This window comes from Scyliorhinus torazame, chromosome 15 (assembly GCF_047496885.1).
Source record: "Scyliorhinus torazame isolate Kashiwa2021f chromosome 15, sScyTor2.1, whole genome shotgun sequence".
Lineage (NCBI taxonomy): Eukaryota > Metazoa > Chordata > Chondrichthyes > Carcharhiniformes > Scyliorhinidae > Scyliorhinus > Scyliorhinus torazame.
In genome coordinates, this window is record NC_092721.1 from 13495384 (window position 1) to 13514920 (window position 19537).

General features: G+C 49.2%; 1 long non-coding RNA gene across 1 annotated transcript in view; it reads right to left on the reverse strand.

The window, feature by feature from the left end:
- The window catches only part of LOC140391359 (uncharacterized), a 119681-nt gene extending 106665 nt beyond the window's left edge, over window positions 1-13016 (reverse strand). Inside the window, exon 1 of the long non-coding RNA XR_011935003.1 lies at window positions 12979-13016. This is a non-coding gene — a long non-coding RNA (uncharacterized lncRNA). The remainder of the gene's footprint in view (window positions 1-12978) is intronic.
- Between the last annotated feature and the right edge of the window lie 6521 nt (window positions 13017-19537).

Here is a 19537-nt window from a genome sequence, read left to right on the forward strand (position 1 = left end):
AATACATCTCCACAGCGTTCTACAAACCTCACAGCTTTATTGATTTTTCTCATCTGATATTAAGCTGTAGATGAGTATATCAACTTAAATCAATCCCATTTCCCAACTCTACCCAGACGTTGGACGCTTTACTCAGCTTACCAAAGCTTTTGTCACCTCCGCCATTTACTTTCTGAAACTTTCCCCTTATTGGCCTTCCAAGTTCCATCTGCCAACAAACTCCAGACTCCTTGTGACATTTTAGAAATGTACAGCTTGTGAAGAGTTAATGTTATGTCAAGCCTAGCCACTAGAGGGAGCTAAGGGACAGTACTATAAATTGCACTGGCTCTTAAGCTAAGGGGAGGAGATTAGACTGGAGCTGAAGAAGATAAGATTCATAGTGTATTGCAGAGTTAGTTAAGATATAATAATTGTAATTAGTAGATAGAGATAGTGTTAGTGAGTGTACTTTAATTCTTACATGTATGTTTGCTATTCAGATTAAATGTCAAACTCAAATTTAGCAGTGTTAATAAAATTAGTTTAGTTCTTCAAAAGAGCTTTGTGTAGCTTTGTGATCACTACGCCTTCCGTCCTGGAAACCCCTCACAAAGATCACCATACTCCTCTACCCTGAGCTTCGTGGCGCCTTGTCCGCCCATCGACGACCCTGCTCTCAGCTATTAATTTGCTCCCTGTGCCGAGTGCATGGAATTGCAATACCCTTGTGAAAATCCCTTAGACCCACCCTATTCTAGGGTTCACCATTCTTCACCCCTCCCTCCACTTGCACGGTCTCCTTCCCTCTCCCGTTTGGTCTTTGTGTCCGTTATGTATTCAAGTAACGCTATTGGCTGTGAAGTGTCGTGTGGTATGCAAAGTGTTTCGTTGGTTTTTGGGGGGCGTTCACCATTTCCCCATGTAGAAGCATCGTCCCTTAATAAACCCCACACTCGGCTTTTTTTTAACCAAATTAAAGCTTTTATTCGTTGCGGCACCAGCAAATATATCACAGCATCCCTCCTCTCGTTTTGCCCTGTCACTGTTGCTGAGCTTCAGCTCCTCTGTCTCTGAAACTCCCTCCCCTGGACCCAGGTGGGCACTGACACTCTCCCTCCCTTGTGTCCCTGTATAAGTGCTTGCGGGACACAATGGGTAAAGCAGGCTGCGCTCGCCTCTGGTGCCAAATTCGGCAGCGTTTTCTTTGCCGAGCAAGCATTCTCCTTTGCTCTCCCAGTGGTGCTCCAGATGCACAACTGCTTCCTAATTACGCGCAATGCTTAATTAGGAGGATTGATGCTTTTGCCTTTTAATTAGTTACTTGAGAGATTGGAGCTCGCATTTTATCCCACAGATTCAAACCCGTGAGTAAAATGCGGTTTGCCACCTCTGAAAAGTAGGGTGACTCAGGGCTATCCCATTAACTAGGACATCAACAGCAATAGTTGCACGATCGTCCAGAAATGAAAACACACTATTAGCACGGTGGCACAGTGATTAGCACGGTTGTCTCACAGCGCCAGTGTCCCGGGTTCAATTCCGGCCTTGGGTGACTGTCTGTGTGGAGTTTGCACGTTCTCCCCGTGTCTGCATGCGGGTTTCCTCCGGATGCTCCGGTTTCCTCCCACAGTCCCAAGGTGTGCCGGTTTAGGTGAGAGTCCGAGGATAGGGCAGGGCAGTGGGCCTAGGTAAGATGCTCTTTCAGAGGGTTGATGCAGACTTGATGGGCCGAATGGCCTACATCTGCACCGTAGGGATTCTATGGATTCATACTGACCACACTGAGTCACAGCTCAAGAGAAGAAAACAAAGTATGTGCGAGGTAGGGGCAACCACTGACTACAGGGGCCATATGCAATTGTGAGGTTCAAATGGAAAGTCAATGAAAATAAACACCACATCCATCAGTAAGCTTAAACGCTCTTCCTCAGATGGTCAAAAATGCTTAGGTGTGGGTCTATATTTCTGGCATGCACAAATATTGAATAATGTTTCAGCTAAAATGTTACAATGGGCATTTCATAAGAGCATTTATCTTGTCTGATGCACGCAGGGAAATGTAGGTGTTCTAGTTAGTCATAGATGGAGATCTTGCGACAAATTTCCAAATGTGGTTGACTGTCAAATGGCCTCTGAACTGGACAGCAGTTAGGGATCTGTGATTAATGTTGGCCCAACCAGTGACATCCCGTAAATTAATTAACAAAAAAAGACATTGGGTAGTGTCACGGGCTGCTGTGGGTTTGAGTCCCACATGATAGACATAATGCAGCCAAACCGGTTGAGCGTCAAGCTGCAAGTCCCTCCAACACACGTTCATGACAGGCAGTAGGAGCGGGTGAGATTCCTGATCAGCCATGCAATGGAAGGAATGTTCGATCCTCTGCTATCACTATCCAGACTACAACATGCGTGTTGCCACAGCAACTGGGACGCCCGGAGTGATCTGCAAATCATGCGCGCATTTTATCCTGGAGTCCTTCTGTCCCAGAAGGAGACCATTCAGCCAACGACAATGACACCACACAGTCAGTCACCCGAGGCTGGGATTGAACCCGGGTCCCTGGCGCTGTGAGGTTTCAGTGCTAACCACTGTGCCACCGTGTCGCACACGGTGCTAATAGCGTGTTTCCATTTCTGGACAAACTTGCAAAATATTGCTGCTGATGCCATTTGCAGCAATTACTCCAATGACAAAGAAAATCAGTCCGAATCCAGGGGCTGCTGGTTTAACATTTAGCGGCACAAAGGAACCGTTGCCTCACAGCACCAAGGACCGGGGTTTGATTCTGACCTCGGGTGGCTGTGTGATTTTTGATTTGATTTGATTTATTATTGTCACATGTATTAGTACACAGTGAAGAGTATTGTTTCTTGCATGCTGTACAAACAATGCATACCGTACATAGGGAAGGAAGGATAGACTGCAGAATATAATGTTCCAGTTATAGCAAGGTGTAGAGAAAAACAAAGAACAAAGAACAAAGAAATGTACAGCACAGGAACAGGCCCTTCGGCCCTGCAAGCCCGTGCCGACCATACTGCCCGACTAAACTACAATCTTCTACACTTCCTGGGTCCGTATCCTTCTATTCCCATCCTATTCATATATTTGTCAAGATGCCCCTTAAATGTCCCTATCGTCCCTGCCTCCACTACCTCCTCCGGTAGTGAGTTCCAGGCACCCACTACCCTCTGCGTAAAAAACTTGCCTCGTACATCTACTCTAAACTTTGCCCCTCTCACCTTAAACCTGTGCCCCCTAGTAATTGACCCCTCTACCCTGGGGAAAAGCCTCTGACTATCCACTCTGTCTATGCCCCTCATAATTTTGTATACCTCTATCAGGTCGCCCCTCAACCTCCTTCGTTCCAGTGAGAACAAACCGAGTATATTCAATCGCTCCTCATATCTTATGCCCTCCATACCAGGCAACATTCTGGTAAATCTCTTCTGCACCCTCTCTAAAGCCTCCACATCCTTCTGGTAGTGTGGCGACCAGAATTGAACACTATACTCCAAGTGTGGCCTAACTAAGGTTCTATACAGCTGCAACATGACTTGCCAATTCTTATACTCAATGCCCCGGCCAATGAAGGCAAGCATGCCGTATGCCTTCTTGACTACCTTCTCCACCTGTGTAGCCCCTTTCAGTGATCTGTGGACCTGTACTCCTAGATCTCTTTGACTTTCAATACTCTTGAGGGTTCTACCATTCACTGTATATTCCCTACCTGCATTAGCCCTTCCAAAATGCATTACCTCACATTTGTCCAGGTTAAACTCCATCTGCCATCTCTCCGCCCAAGTCTCCAGACAATCTAAATCCTGCTGTATCCTCAGACAGTCCTCATCGCTATCCGCAATTCCACCAACCTTTGTGTCGTCTGCAAACTTACTAATCAGACCAGTTACATTTTCCTCCAAATCATTTATATATACTACAAAGAGCAAAGGTCCCAGCACTGATCCCTGTGGAACACCACTGGTCACAGCCCTCCAATTAGAAAAGCATCCCTCCATTGCTACCCTCTGCCTTCTATGGCCTAGCCAGTTCTGTATCCACCTTGCCAGTTCACCCCTGATCCCGTGTGACTTCACCTTTTGTACTAGTCTACCATGAGGGACCTTGTCAAAGGCCTTACTGAAGTCCATATAGACAACATCTACTGCCCTACCTGCATCAATCATCTTAGTGACCTCCTCGAAAAACTCTATCAAGTTAGTGAGACACGACCTCCCCTTCACAAAACCGTGCTGCCTCTCACTAATACGTCCATTTGCTTCCAAATGGGAGTAGATCCTGTCTCGAAGAATTCTCTCCAGTAATTTCCCTACCACTGAAGTAAGGCTTACCGGCCTGTAGTTCCCGGGATTATCCCTGCCACCCTTCTTAAACAGAGGAACAACATTGGCTATTCTCCAGTCCTCCGGGACATCCCCTGAAGACAGCGAGGATCCACTTAATACGAGGTTAAAAAGATCAACTTAATACGAGGTAGGTCCATTCAAAAGTCTGATGGCAGTCGGGAAGAAGCTGTTCTTGAGTCGGTTGGTACGTGACCTCAAACTTAGGTATCTTTTTCCTGACGGAAGAAGGTGGAAGAGAGTATGTCCGGGGTGTATGGGGTCCTTAATTATGCTGGCTGCCTTTCTGAGGCAGCAGGAATTATAGATAGAGTCAATGGATGGGAGGTTGGTTTACGTGATGGACTGGGCTACATTCACGACCTTTTGTAGTTTCCTGCGGTGTTGGGCAGAGCAGGCTCCATACCAAGCTGTGATACATGTGCGTGGAGTTTGCACATTCTCCCCGTGTCTGCGTGGGTTTCACCCCCACAACCCAAAGATGTGCAGAGTAGATGGATTGGCCACGCTAAATTGCCCCTCAATTGGGGAAAAATAATTGGGCACTTTAAATTTATTTTTAAAAAGTTAGGTGGGATGATGGGGATAGGGTGGGAGAGTGGGCAGACGTAGGGTGCTCTTTCAGAGGATCTGTGCAGACTTGATGGGCCGAATGGCCTCCTTCTGCATGAAAGGGAATCTGCTTTGGAAGCTGATTATTGGGCGTTCGGATGCGGTGACAGGACCAGTGGTGCTGATATGGTTGTGATGCTGCAGAAATTGTTTACAGGGAGGATGCTGGAGTTAATTCACCTTTCCCATTTGACGTTGAGTATCCTGCAGACACTATACAAAGGTAGCTGCAGAGATATGGGAAGTGTTCAATGACCTCCAAAGTCTCCCATCAATAACAATAGCTAGAGGCGTAGGTACTTGTCCGGGCGAGGGCTGGAAGAGGATTGTGGCCTTGTAGGTATTGAGCGAGAGACAAATCTTCCCAACACACACAATATAGACACACACACAATCCCTTACATTTCCAAACTAAGTTGTCCCCAACACAATCCCAAATGTTCACACGTGCATATCCATACACTCCTCCACGAACACACACGTTTGCACACACAAACAACCTTTCCACATGCACAAACAAGGCAAGCCCAATGGTATAGCCCTCCCTCGGTACTGCCCTGCAGGAATTAATTCTGTCATTGACAGCGCCCCCTCAGCATTAGCCACCAGAAACCCTAACACACATCCAGGTAAAGGATTTGACACTTTCATCCAGCATGTAGAATTGTTGCTGCATCTAACCTGCACCACTCACTGAAGGAAGACTGAAGGATTAGGCCCATTGTAGATCATCAATGCTTCTGTTCTCAGCCGCAAGAAGAGGGATTGAGATTGGATTTTTGTTTATTGTCACGTGTACCGAGGTACAGTGAAAAGTATTTTTCTGCGAGCAGTTCAAACAGATCATTTAGTAGATGAAAATAAAATAAAAAGAAAATACATAATAGGGCAATACAAGGTCCATAATGTAAATACATAGACACTGACATCGGGTGAAGCATACAGGAGTGCAGTATTAATCAGGTCAGTCCATAAGACAGTTGTGTAGGAGTCTGGTAATAGCGGGGAAGAAGCTGTTTTGGAGTCTGTTCGTGCGTGTTCTCAGACTTTCGTATCTCCTGCCCGATGGAAGAAGTTGGAAGAGTGAGTAAGCCGGGTGGGAGGGGTCTTTTGATTATGCTGCCCGCTTTCCCCAGGCAGCGGGAGGTGTAGATGGAGTCAATGGATGGGAGGCAGGTTCGTGTGATGGGCTGGGCGGTGTTCACGACTCTCTGAAGTTCCTTGCAGTCCTGGGCCGAGCAGTTGCCATACCAGGCTGTGATGCAGCCAGATAGGATGCTTTCTATGGTGCATCTGTAAAAGTTGATCAGAGTCAGTGGGGACATGTCAAATTTTCTTAGTTTCCTGAGAAAATATAGGCGCTGTTGTGCTTTCTTGTTGGCAGTGTCGACATGGGTGGACAAGGACAAGTGATGTGCACCCCTAGGAATTTTAAGCTGTTAACCATCTCCACCTCGGCCCCATTGATGCTGACAGGGGTGGGTACAGTACTTTGCTTCCTGAAGTCAATTACCAGCTCTTTAGTTTTGCTGGCATTGAGGGAGAGATTGTTGTCGCTACACCACTAGGTTCTCTGTCTTCCTCCTATATTCTGACTGATCGTTATTCGAGATCCGACCCACTATGTTCGTGTCGTCAGCAAACTTGTAGGTGGAGTTGGAACCAAATTTTGCCATGCAGTGGTGTGTGCACAGGGAGTATATTGAGGACTATTGCAGAGGAGGTGTTGTTGTTTATTCCTACTGATTGTGGTCTGTGGGTCAGAGAGTCAATGATGACAGCCTCTGGAGGTTCAAGACAATGTTACTGGTGCAATCACACCCTATGGACATTATAATCACGCAGCTTCAGTGTTCTATCAATTACATGTCATCGAAAACTTCTTTACTGAAGAACATAGTGTGATGGGCTCCAGCTACACCACAATCCATTTGTTATGAATCATTTCAACATGAAATGGGATAGAATAGTGGCATAGGGAGGAAACAACAAATATAACTGTCAGGGACTCAAATAGGGGCTGAATTCTTCAAGTAAGAAAGGATCGATATAAACCTCGAAACATACTTGACACAGCATGGCGAGGGGCGGCTATTCGGCAAGTTAGGAATGCCGTTTAGTTTGATTTTAGCAGAGTCGATAGTTTCATTCATCATTTCCAAGTCATCATGAAGCGCAATGTTAGATATCACGTTTGAACTCACTTATCAAGGACTTGCATTTAAGTCGCCCTTTCACAATGTCTCAAGGTTCCACATAGCCAATAAAGTACTTTGGAAGTGTAGTCACAGTCTTGTCGGTATACGCGGTGTGGATGCGTGGCAGTGCAGCAATTTTAAAGGGACGGCGGAGTACAACAAACAATCCACAAACAGCAAAGAATAATTATGGGGCACATTGATCACTGTTATAATGTATGAAATCTGGCAGCCAATTTAAGCACTCCAGTTTGCCCAAATAGGATAATGACCAGATAATCTATATTACTGATTTTGACTGAAGGATAAATATTGGCAGGTCACTGGGGATAACTCGCCTGCTCTTCTTCATGGTGCCAATGGATCTTTTACATCCAGCTGAGAGGGCAGACAGGTCACCCGAAAGGCATCCCCTCAGACAGCGCAGCCCTCGCTCAGCCTAGACTTTTATCTCTGCCTCTGGAGCAAGACTTAAGACTCAGTGGGCTGGATTCTGCATTTCAGGAACTATGTCCCCACGCCATCATAAAAACTGTGGTCTTTCACGCCAAAGAAATCGGCGTCATAGGCCCCATATTCACAGCCCCGCTGGGGGCTAGCAGGGAGCCGAAGTGAATCTCGCTGCTCCAGCTGCAGATACAGCCCCCGCACCTCCGGGTCTAAGGCCGCACATGCGCACGGCCGCGGCCTCCAGCGGCTGCACCGTGCTCCATGGCGGACCCAGACCGCGGAACTGGACCTCCTAAATAGAGCCCCCGATCGGCCACATGCCCGACCATGGCAGCCGCGGACTGGGTCCGCAGCCATCACGCGAGTATCCCGAACGGCTGGGAACATATTAGAAATACGCCATCGGGATTTCGGCCGGTCGGGGGCAGAGAACAGTGGGGCGGACCTCTGGCAATGGCCGCAGGTGGTGATCCGCGGCGTAGCGTACTTCTCGGGTACGCGGCGTAGCGTACTTCTCGGGTACGCGGCGTAGCGTACTTCTCGGGTACGCGGCGTAGCGTACTTCACGGGTACGCGGCGTAGCGTACTTCTCGGGTACGCGGCGTAGCGTACTTCTCGTGTACGCGGCGTAGCGTACTTCTCGGGTACGCCGCTTTTCGGGGGCTGGAGAATTGAGAAACCGGCGCCGGTCCCGGTTCCGTGCACGAAACTGGATACTCCGCTCCAGTGCCGGACGCGATTTCGGCGTCACGGTCTGGAGAATCCAGCCCAATTACTTTTTGACTCAAAGCTGTGAATGTCAACATTGAGTCACAGCTGACACTCGGTGCGCATTAAATCGAGTCACTTTGACTGATCAGCGAGGACTGCGCTGTCTGAGGGGATGCCTTTCGGGTGACCTGTCTGCCCTCTCAGCTGGATGTAAAAGATCCATTGGCACCATGAAGAAGAGCAGGCGAGTCATCCCCAGTGACCTGCCAATATTTATCCTTCAGTCAAAATCAGTAATATAGATTATCTGGTCATTATCCTATTTGGGCGAACTGGAGTGCTTAAATTGGCTGCCGGATTTCATACATTATAACAGTGATCAATGTGCCCCATAGTTATTCTTTGGGCACAACCCGATGGAAATGAAACAGAGTCCTGTGTCGGACACATTTAGCCGGGTGTTTCCTGGCACTGGGAGCACCAAGAAGGAAGCCGCTATTAATCAGGACGCTGCTTCATGTCTAGGCCTCAGCGAAGAACAGCCCGCCGAGGCCCCACTGAACCCCATTTCAGGGAGATCAGGGCACGAGTTTTAAATGGCACCCCGATCTCTAGACCCTCCCATCACGGCGTCTGGACCCCCCCCCCCCAAATGCCCCAACTCACCAGGAAGAGGCTATTGAGTCCCCTGCACCCCACTTAATAAGGGCAGGGAATTCTCGGCTCCGATTCTCAGCATGGGCGGCATGCCTCTTGGACACGGCCAGCCTGGCACCCTTGTAGTGCCATGGTGCCCTGGTGGCATCGGGGGTGCCAGCGTACCACCCTGCCCAGAGCCCGATCACCCAGGGGCCCCGGATCATCTGAGAGACCCTCCCAAATGATGGTACGTCTGGTCCACGTTTTGTGAAAGCCAAGGCTAAACGGCGCCTGCCCGGGGTCTCCGAGGCCCGAGGCCTGCCCGAGAGATAGTCAAGTGAGACTAACTGCTCATTTGAATATGCAAATCCAGATCATGATGCCTGAAGAGGTCCCATTAGATCTCACGAGGCGCGATGAGGCTGGTAAATCTTGCGAGAAGCCACTCGCGAGATTTATCGGTCTCGTCGCGTCCTGAGCGGGACTTATGAAATAACACAGGCAGGTGGGGATCTGATTGAACCCACCGTGCTAGCAACTTAGTTTTTGAAAGACTGGAGAGCCATTTTTAAAGGCTGCCCCCATACAGAAAATTAAGAGACACCACTTCCCAGAACACTCCCCCACCCCTGACCCCCCTCACACCACCCGCCTGTACGCCCCTCACACCTCCCCATGCAACACCTCCTACCACGGAACGGCCCCCCACGCAGCTCCCTCCCCACTCCCCGCAGGACACACCCCCTCCCCGGCATTGTCCCCTGGCTCTGCAGGTGCACTGCATAGTGGCTAGCACTGTTACTTCACAGCGCTCGGGTCCCAGGTTCGATTCCCGGCTTGGGTCACTGTCTGTGCGGAGTCTGCACATTCTCCCGTGTCTGCGTGGGTTTCCTCCGGGTGCTCCGGTTTCCTCCCACAAGCCCCAAAAGACGTGCTTGTTAGGTGAATTGGACATTCTGAATTCTCCCTCTGTGTACCCCATCAGGCGCCAGAGTGTGGCGACTGGGGGCTTTTCACAGTAACTTCATTGCAGTGTTAATGTAAGCCTACTTGTGACAATAAAGATTAGTATTATTATTTTCTCCCCGGTACTAAGCCCAATGCTTCCATTGGCACTGACGGGGCCCTTTCCCCCGGGGCAGTGCCACAAGGCAGTGCTGGGGGCAGAGCTGGGCACAGCTCCCAGGCTTGACCTTCTTCTCCCTGGGCGGTGCACTTACCTGGACACCCTCGCCAGCTGCCCTCACCCCAGTATGAATGGATTATGTGACGGGAATTGCTGGGGGGCGGGGTGGTGTTATCCGGGGCGGGATTCTCCGACCCCCCACCGGAGATTCGGGAATCGTGCCGCGCCAGTCGGCGGGCCCCCCCCCCAGCGATTCTCCGGCCCACGATGGGCCGAAGTCCCGCTCGTTCTTTGCAGGTCCCGCCGGCGTACATTGGAGTTGGTCCCTTACCGGCGGGACCTGGCGGCGCGGGCGGGCTCCGGGGTCTTGGAGGGCGGGATGGGGCGATCTGGCCCCGGGGGGTGCCCCCACGGTGACCTGACCCGCGATCGGGGCCCACCGATCCGCGGGCAGGCCTGTGCCGTGGGGGCACTCTATTCCTACGTGCGGGCCATGTAAGTCTCCGTGTAGGTGAACCCCCTGCGCATGCGCGGGGATGACATCAGCAGCAGGGGGCCAGCACTGCAGGGGGAGTGGGGCAATTACACTGCCTATTAAGTCGGCATGAAACACCACTCGGACCTCCCTCTGTATTTTGTGCCCCTGTCACCGATCCTGCCCGCCGTGATCGAGGGCAGAATATCTCCCCCGTTGTGTATTTGCATAAAGTGAAACAATGTCCGAAAGTTCTTTCCAGGAGCGTTAAAATGTGACATGTGGTACTGAGCCACTTCGGGGGGCATCAGGAAAGATGACGTAAAGCGTGGTCAAAGAGAAAGCTATCAAGGGGTTTCTCAAAGGTAGAGAGAACGAGACATGGAGAGATCCAGGGATGGAATTCCGCGGTGTGGGTTCTTGGCAGCTGCAGGTGCGAGTGAAGCAATTAAAGTTGGAGATGCTCGAGAGGCCTGAATTAGAGGAGAGATCCTAAGGTTAGAGGTTAGAGAGAGAAAGGGAATAATAAGGCCAAGGAGGGGATTTGAAAACAGGGATGAGAACTTTTAAATTGAGATGTTGCTTGACCCGGAGTGAATGTAGGTCAGTGAACACAGGGGTGGCAAGTGAATAGGGCTCAATGTGATTTAGGACAGGGACAGCAAAGGCCTTGATGCGCTTTGGAAACTTAAGATTGGCCCTATGATTTCCGAAATGATGAAACATTCCCAAAGGAACATTAGAAGCACATCGCTTCATATTATGAAAATTTGCAAGGGTTTCTGAGTTTGGGGAAAAGGCTCGTGCCCAGAAATACACAATTGTATTGCAATTGATGAATTGTACCCCAGTTAAGTATTATTATTTTAATAATCGTCAGTTAAAGCTGGAGGCTAAGAGATTCACATTGCAAGGATCACTGAACAAGTGGTAGTGCATGCTGAGCAGTAAGCAGCTGAGCAGTCACATTATTTTCCTGTTAGTAAACAGAAAGTGCTCTGAATTCACAACATTAATCCTTTGGGAGGACATAATAGAACCAGGAAGCAACACTTGCATTCGTGTCGAACAGATAGAGACACACTCCAGAACATTGTGATGCCACAGATATAGAACAAAGAACAACAAAGAAATGTACAGCACAGGAACAGGCCCTTCGGCCCTCCAAGCCCGTGCCGACCATACTGCCCGACTAAACTACAATCTTCTACACTTCCTGGGTCCGTATCCTTCTATTCCCATCCTATTCATATATTTGTCAAGATGCCCCTTAAATGTCCCTATCGTCCCTGCCTCCACTACCTCCTCCGGTAGTGAGTTCCAGGCACCCACTACCCTCTGCGTAAAAAACTTGCCTCGTACATCTACTCTAAACTTTGCCCCTCTCACCTTAAACCTATGCCCCCTAGTAATTGACCCCTCTACCCTGGGGAAAAGCCTCTGACTATCCACTCTGTCTATGCCCCTCATAATTTTGTATACCTCTATCAGGTCGCCCCTCAACCTCCTTCGTTCCAGTGAAAACAAACCGAGTTTATTCAATCGCTCCTCATAGCTTATGCCCTCCATACCAGGCAACATTCTGGTAAATCTCTTCTGCACCCTCTCTAAAGCCTCCACATCCTTCTGGTAGTGTGGCGACCAGAATTGAACACTATACTCCAAGTGTGGCCTAACTAAGGTTCTATACAGCTGCAACATGACTTGCCAATTCTTATACTCAATGCCCCGGCCAATGAAGGCAAGCATGCCGTATGCCTTCTTGACTACCTTCTCCACCTGTGTAGCCCCTTTCAGTGATCTGTGGACCTGTACTCCTAGATCTCTTTGACTTTCAATACTCTTGAGGGTTCTACCATTCACTGTATATTCCCTACCTGCATTAGCCCTTCCAAAATGCATTACCTCACATTTGTCCAGGTTAAACTCCATCTGCCATCTCTCCGCCCACGTCTCCAGACAATCTAAATCCTGCTGTATCCTCAGACAGTCCTCATCGCTATCCGCAATTCCACCAACCTTTGTGTCGTCTGCAAACTTACTAATCAGACCAGTTACATTTTCCTCCAAATCATTTATATATACTACAAAGAGCAAAGGTCCCAGCACTGATCCCTGTGGAACACCACTGGTCACAGCCCTCCAATTAGAAAAGCATCCCTCCATTGCTACCCTCTGCCTTCTATGGCCTAGCCAGTTCTGTATCCACCTTGCCAGTTCACCCCTGATCCCGTGTGACTTCACCTTTTGTACTAGTCTACCATGAGGGACCTTGTCAAAGGCCTTACTGAAGTCCATATAGACAACATCTACTGCCCTACCTGTTTCTGTTTCTGTTTGCATGCAAAAGCACAAGACGATATTTGATTCGGATGGGTTGCCGCAAGACGTTCATATTTGTGTCATTAAACACTTACCTCAGAGCATTGGGAAGGGACAGACGCCCACCTCTGTACATTGCGACATGCCTTAGGTTCCTGGTTGACTTATAACAGGGCCTTTAACGAGCAATCCAACTTCACAAGGGGAGCAAGGTCCTGCAGTGCAGGCAGAAAGTCAACCTGCTTGTTTAATTGAAGTGAACAGCTTGAGGGAATTAGCGGGCCCAATCGTGCTAGGTGAATTGTAAAGTGTGCCCTGAGTCACACTTTGTTCCATGCCCTTCCTCTCAGAAGCTTCTTAGCTTCCTGGAAGTGTGCATGTTGCGGCCGGTGGAGCATCAAAGATTTCAGTGAATCAAAGCATCATAGAAACCCTGCAGTGCAGAAGGAGGCCATTTGGCCCATCGAGTCTGCACCCACCCTCTGAAAGAGCATCCTACCGTGGCCCACTCTCCTGCCCTATCCCAGTAACCCCACTTAACCTGGACACTACGGGGCAATTTAGCATGACCAAACCGCTTAAACTGCACATCTTTGGACTGTGGGAGGAAACCGGAGCACCCGGAGGAAACCCACGCACGCACACAGACAATCACCCAAGGCCGGAATTGAGCCCGGGTCCCCGATGCTGTGAGGCAGCAGTGCTAACCACTGTGCCGCCGTGCGAATGACAGATTCAGCAGTCTAACTCCTTAACCAATGAGAGGTAAGGACTAGGAAAGAAACAGAGGAACAATAGAGAACAAAATCTGGTAAATTAACGTCAAATCAGGATGTTATGATTTGGTTCGGGGTCAGTCACGTTTTGTTTCAAGTTGATGCTGTTTGAAATCCTCGTTACCCACTAGGAGAGTACAATCACAAGATTCAATCAAGCGAAACAAGCTTCACAGTGTCTGCAAAGTAAAACTTATATTATACTTTAACACTGGGAACTAACATGAGGTAAACTTGAAGTAACAGGCAAACTGTGGTTGCTTACTGTACATTAAGAAGTCTTACAATACCAAGTTAAAATCCAACAGGTTTGTTTCACCTGAGGAAGGAGCAGTGCTCTGAAATCTAGTGATTCGAAATAAACCTGTTGGACTTTAACCTGGTGTTGTAAGACTTCTTACTGTGCCCACCCCAGTCCAACGCCGACATCTCCTGTACTATAAATAGTAGATGCGCCCAAGACAAATCACACAGATTTCTCAGCAACCCAACCACTGTGAGTCAATAAGTCTTGGTGGGATTTCAACTCTTCGGTTTCAAAGATTGAACATCTGAATTCCCTCAAAAGGTGCTCCGAATCGGACTTCCTAAATAACTGCACACTTCCTGATGGTTTGATCTCGTCTCCTGAAACAGCGTTCCATGGAATTCACAAAGCTGCAAGCCCACCCCTAATTGCTGGCATACCTCCAACTCTTTCTCAGACTCCTAGCATCACCAAGCTGGCACTACCCTGGGTTTCTCCAAACCAAAGTTCCACCAAGCTGCAAACAGTTCCCGAGGCTTCTCTGAGCCCTAATTACCTGGCACAAAACCAATGACCTGCCACCATTTTATCATCTCCCCAGGACATCTCTGAGCCCTCACTGCCTGGAGCCTGAAAACAACTCCTAATGCTCCTCTATGAGCTGCAAACCACACCCGGTCCAGACTGCAACTTTCTCATCCAGAAAAACATACACGTAGATGAAAACCGGAGAGCCTTCTTAAGCTCCACTCATTTGCATGATGATGTAGCCTGTACTGGTCTATCCTTAAACTGATCTTCGTGCCAATTTTCCCTCCTTTGCAATTTATTCAGTCGAAAGATGTGCAGGTTAGGTGGATTGGCCATGATCAATTGCCCCTTATTGTCCAAAGTTTAGGTGAGGCAATGGGGATAGGGTGGGGGAGTGAGCCTAGGTGGGGGGCTCTTTCAGAGTTTTGGTGCAGATTTGATTGGCCGAATGACCTCCTTCTGCACTGTAGGGATTCTATAATTCTAAATAATGCCACCTGCTGTTTTCTGACTCTATTTCCTCTATTCTTTCTTTATTAGAACATGGATAACCTCTAAATTGCAAGTTTCTTTGAAGTGCTCTGCCAATCTCTAGAACACAGCATTTCAGTTACCTTAAAATAAATGCAAAATACTGCAGATGCTGAAACACCGAAATAAAAACAGATAATGCTGGAAAAACTCAGCAGGCCTGGCAGCGTCTGTGGAGAGAGAAATAGAGTTAATATTTCAAGCCCTAAAGACTCTCCTCTGAAGAGCCATATCAGACCCAAAATCTTTACATCTGTTTCTCCCTCCACAGATGATGCCAGGCCCACTGAGTTTTTCAGCATGTTTCTGTTTTTGTTTTAGATACCTAGGGCGGGATTCTCTCAGCCCAGGCCAGGCCGGAGAACCGGAGCGACGGCCGCGAATCATGCCACGCCGGCCCGATGCCGGTGCGCCGATTCTCCGGAGAGCGGAGAATCGGAGCCATTGGCGCCGGCGCGGTCGGCGCGGCGCCGGTTGGGGGCCGCTCTACGCAGCCCTCCACCCCCCCCTCCCGATTCTCCGCCCGAGATGGACCGAGCGGGCGCGCAAAAAATCCGAGTTCCGCCGGCGCCGTCCACGTGTGCTCTTACCCGGCGGGACCTTGGCGTGCATGCATCCAGGGACACCTGGTGGGGGGGGGGGGGGGGGGTGGGGGTGGGGGAGGTGGGGGGGAGGGGGGGTCCTCCACTGTGGCCTGGCCCGCCATCGGGGCCTACCGATCGACGGGCCGGCCTCTCGAGCTGGGGGCCTCGTTTGTTCTGCGCCAGTCCCTGTAGCCCTATGCTATGTTGCGTCAAAGCCGGTGCGGAGAAGGGAGCCACCGCGCATTTGCGCCGGTCCACTGCGCATACGTGCATTGGCGCTGGTCCCACTGCGCATGTGCAGACCTGCAGCATCCATCTGAAGCTGGCATCGGCAGTTGGAGTGGCGTGGGTCACTCCAGTGCCGTGCTGGTCCCCTGTAGGTGTCAGAATCGCTGCTCCTGAGGCCATGTTGACGCCATCGAGAAATGCGACGCTGTTTATGAAGGCGTCAACACTTAACCTCAGGATCAGAGAATCCCGCCCCTAGTCTTCACAACAACAATCTTCCCAAAACTAAACGTTACCTCTAAAATAATAATGTGAACAAGGAACTGGGGACGGGATTCACTACAAAATCGTATTCGGCAATCGGACAGAGAATGGGCCCCGATGCCGAAATCAGGGCCACCGCCGGTTTAACGCTTGTCAGCCATGCTCCGCTCCTCCTGAAATAGCATCACCGCGCCCGTGGGCCATTGCAACGGCGTTGGCGCATCATCGGCGGGCCCTCCTGCGATGCTCCATCCCTGATGGGCCGAGTTCCCGACGGCACAAGACACGCGTGGCCTCAGCCATGCGGGAACCCGGCGTGGCGGCTGTGGACTGTGCCCAGCACCACCACACTAGGCCGGGATCTGTGTCACTGGCCGGGGGAGGGAGGGCTTCTGTGAGGGCTGGGGGTGCTGGTGGGAGGTAGCCAGGGGGTGGGCTGTGGGGTTGCGGATGGCGGATCGGGTCCGCGCACGGCCGGCGCTATGTTGTATATGGCGCGACCATTGCAGGTCGTCAGCTGTGCACATGCACGGCCTGGGACCTGGCCATTCTCTAGCTGTTTTCGGCGCCGGAGGCTGGAGTTTCACCCAGCGCTGGTGCTAGCCCCTCACCGGCCTCGGAATCGGTGAGGATCGCACGCTGATTTTTTGATTGTGAAAGACCACACATGCTCCACTGGTGCCGGCAGTGTCGCTGAAACGGAGAATCCACTCCTAGATTTTGTTACAAGAGGCAGAAGAAGAAATGAAGAGGAGGAAAGAAAGATTGGGTTACAAATGAGAGATACAAGAGACAAATAGCAAATGAAACAAAATAATTAAAATTAGACAAAAACAGATGACTCTTTGACAAAGAGTCATCCAGATTTGAAATGTTAGCTCCCTTCTCTCCACAGATTGTTCAGTGTTTTCTGTTTTTGTTTCAGATTCCAGCATCTACAGTAATTTGCTTTTAACTAATGTTTGTCCATTCAAACATCTTAACAAAACTTTATTCCCTGCCTGCAGGAATGCAACTGAACTGTTTAAACTCTTCCCTTTCTGAGCAAAGAGTTTCCTTTGCACTGCATAAACAATTGCCTTACCGATAGAAGGTCCTTACGCTGTTAAATTCCAGTCCTAACTTTCTGCAATGAGTTTAATGGGCAATTGATGTACAAATCCAGCAACTGTGTATAAAATTAACGGGAAGGTTGAGGATATGATTCCGTTTATGAAAATCAGAGCAGCAGAAATTGATCAGCAAGTTCCGAAGTTTCACAATTCGTGACTGACCGCTTCAGCTCCTGAACATGCTGGCTATTTTACGCATTGGCCCAGATTTCTGCGGTGCTAATGATGGTGAAGCTGCAAATATTCACTGTCATTGCTTCACTGAAACTGACAGCAACCTCTGAGATTCGGACATGTGCAGGATAATGTTGAAATCCTGAAGTGATTCTTTGCCTTCCCAGATGGTGCACGGTTAAGGCTCCCGCGGACTGCCATCAATCAGAAATCATTGAACTGATCGAACTCACACTTTAAAGTTGTTAGTCTCACTTGGGGGAAAAAAGCCTTGAAAAAGTTACACCTTTTTGAATGAAGTGTAACTGGATTATTAATGGCATACTAAACTTCATAATTACGTCAGCACACTCACTCGCCCTGAAGAATTTTGACATCATGGGAAAAAACAACTTCCGAAAAACATACACTTTTTACTTCTGATGAAAGTTTATTTATCTTTACTTTAGCTTTTGCCATCGAATCAAAGCAATTTATTTTGCTATTTGAAAATTTGAATTAAAAGTGAAGGATAATGACTGCTTCTAAATTCCTGGTTTGCTATCGGTGTGCGAATATTTCAATGTGGTTGCTGGTTTACCTTATTTGCTGACTTCACAAGCTGTTACATGGCTGCAGATCCCTTGACTTAGCACGAGATTGAAACTGGCATCAGGAAATGGGAAGTCCACACCACGGGGATGGCAAAATCTTTCCCTGCAGCTTTCTCCGGAATCAGCCAAGTGTGCCATTGCCTCGCCGCTGATGGAAAGATCTGGATCAACGTGAATGGCATATATTGTCAACAGGCTGTTATGTTCCCAGCAAGGTTTGGCCCATTATTGCATCAAGATTGACACATCAGCAGCGGTTTCCTCGCATTACTGTCCCATTTTCATTTGATAGTGGGGTAATAACCAAGCTAAACCCAAGCAGTGATGGATACGGACGCACACTGTAAAAGGTAAGAGACGGAGTGAAATTAGAAAATATTTCTACTTGCCAAGCATGTCAGAATTTTGGAACCCATTTCCGCCGATGGCAACTGATACTATTTGGGTCACATGGACAGTGGCTGAACTGACCAGGCCTCCATTTCCCCGACTCCAGGCACCCACAGCCAGGGGGGCAGTGGCACCGCCAATTGGTGGCCAGAGTTTTCTCAGAGTAGAAAATTCTGACCTCGAGTCACTCAGCACATGAGGGGACTGGGCATTCATTTCTGTGCTATTTTCACCACTTTATATATTCCCTCCTGTTTTTGGGTGGCGAACCTGCAAGAAAACCTCATGGCTTGGCCAAGAGTTGGCATGTGGCATCCCTCAAGCAGGAATCTGCTTATCAATTCTGCGCAGGCACTGTTAGCCAGAGCAGATGGATGATCTATCGCGTCTGTCAAATTTCGATAGCCTTTCAAAAGTGCTGGGTGCTGGTGGCACTGTTTTCAGTGCTTTGTGACACTCATGTCAAACTTCAACCCTGAGTCGTGACGTAGGTTTAATTCTGAGGCACATTTGACAGAAGGTATCAATCTTGGCCGTGTCTCAGTGCTTTCACTTCTCAGTCTGAATATAATGGGTTCCGGCCACACTCAAGAGACTTGAGCACGTAATCTATTGTTGACTCTTCAGTGCAATATTGAGGGAGTACTGGCCAGAAATCCAGGCGGAAAATTATGGAGGTGACAGGAGTCTCTACCACCAATTGGAAGACCCGTGAGATCTGTCCTCCAACCCCCCACACCCCAGTCATTTTTATCTGGGATGGCCCACTACATCATGTGTCACTCAGGTACCTGACAAATCAGCAACTGATCTTTTCCTGAGATCAAGGGCTTCACGGACCGAATTCTCCCCCTTCCGAGAGTTTTGGTTGAGCAGATCGAAAGAACTATTTCTCTTGGTCAGAGGGTCAGAAACTAAAGGATGCAGGATTAAGGCAATTAGGAATTATAGAATTTACCATGCGGAAGGACGCCATTCGGCCCATTGAGTCTGCACCGGCCCCTGGAAAGAACGCCCGACTTAAGCCCGCACCTCCACCCTATCCCCGTAACCCAGTAACTCCATCTAAACTTTTGGACACTAAGGGGCAATTGATCATGGCCAATCCACCTAACCCGCACATCTTTGGACTGTGGGAGGAAACTGGAGCACCCGGAGGAAACCCACAAAGTCACGGGGAGAAGATGTAAACTCCCCACAGACAGTCACCCTTGGCCGGAATTG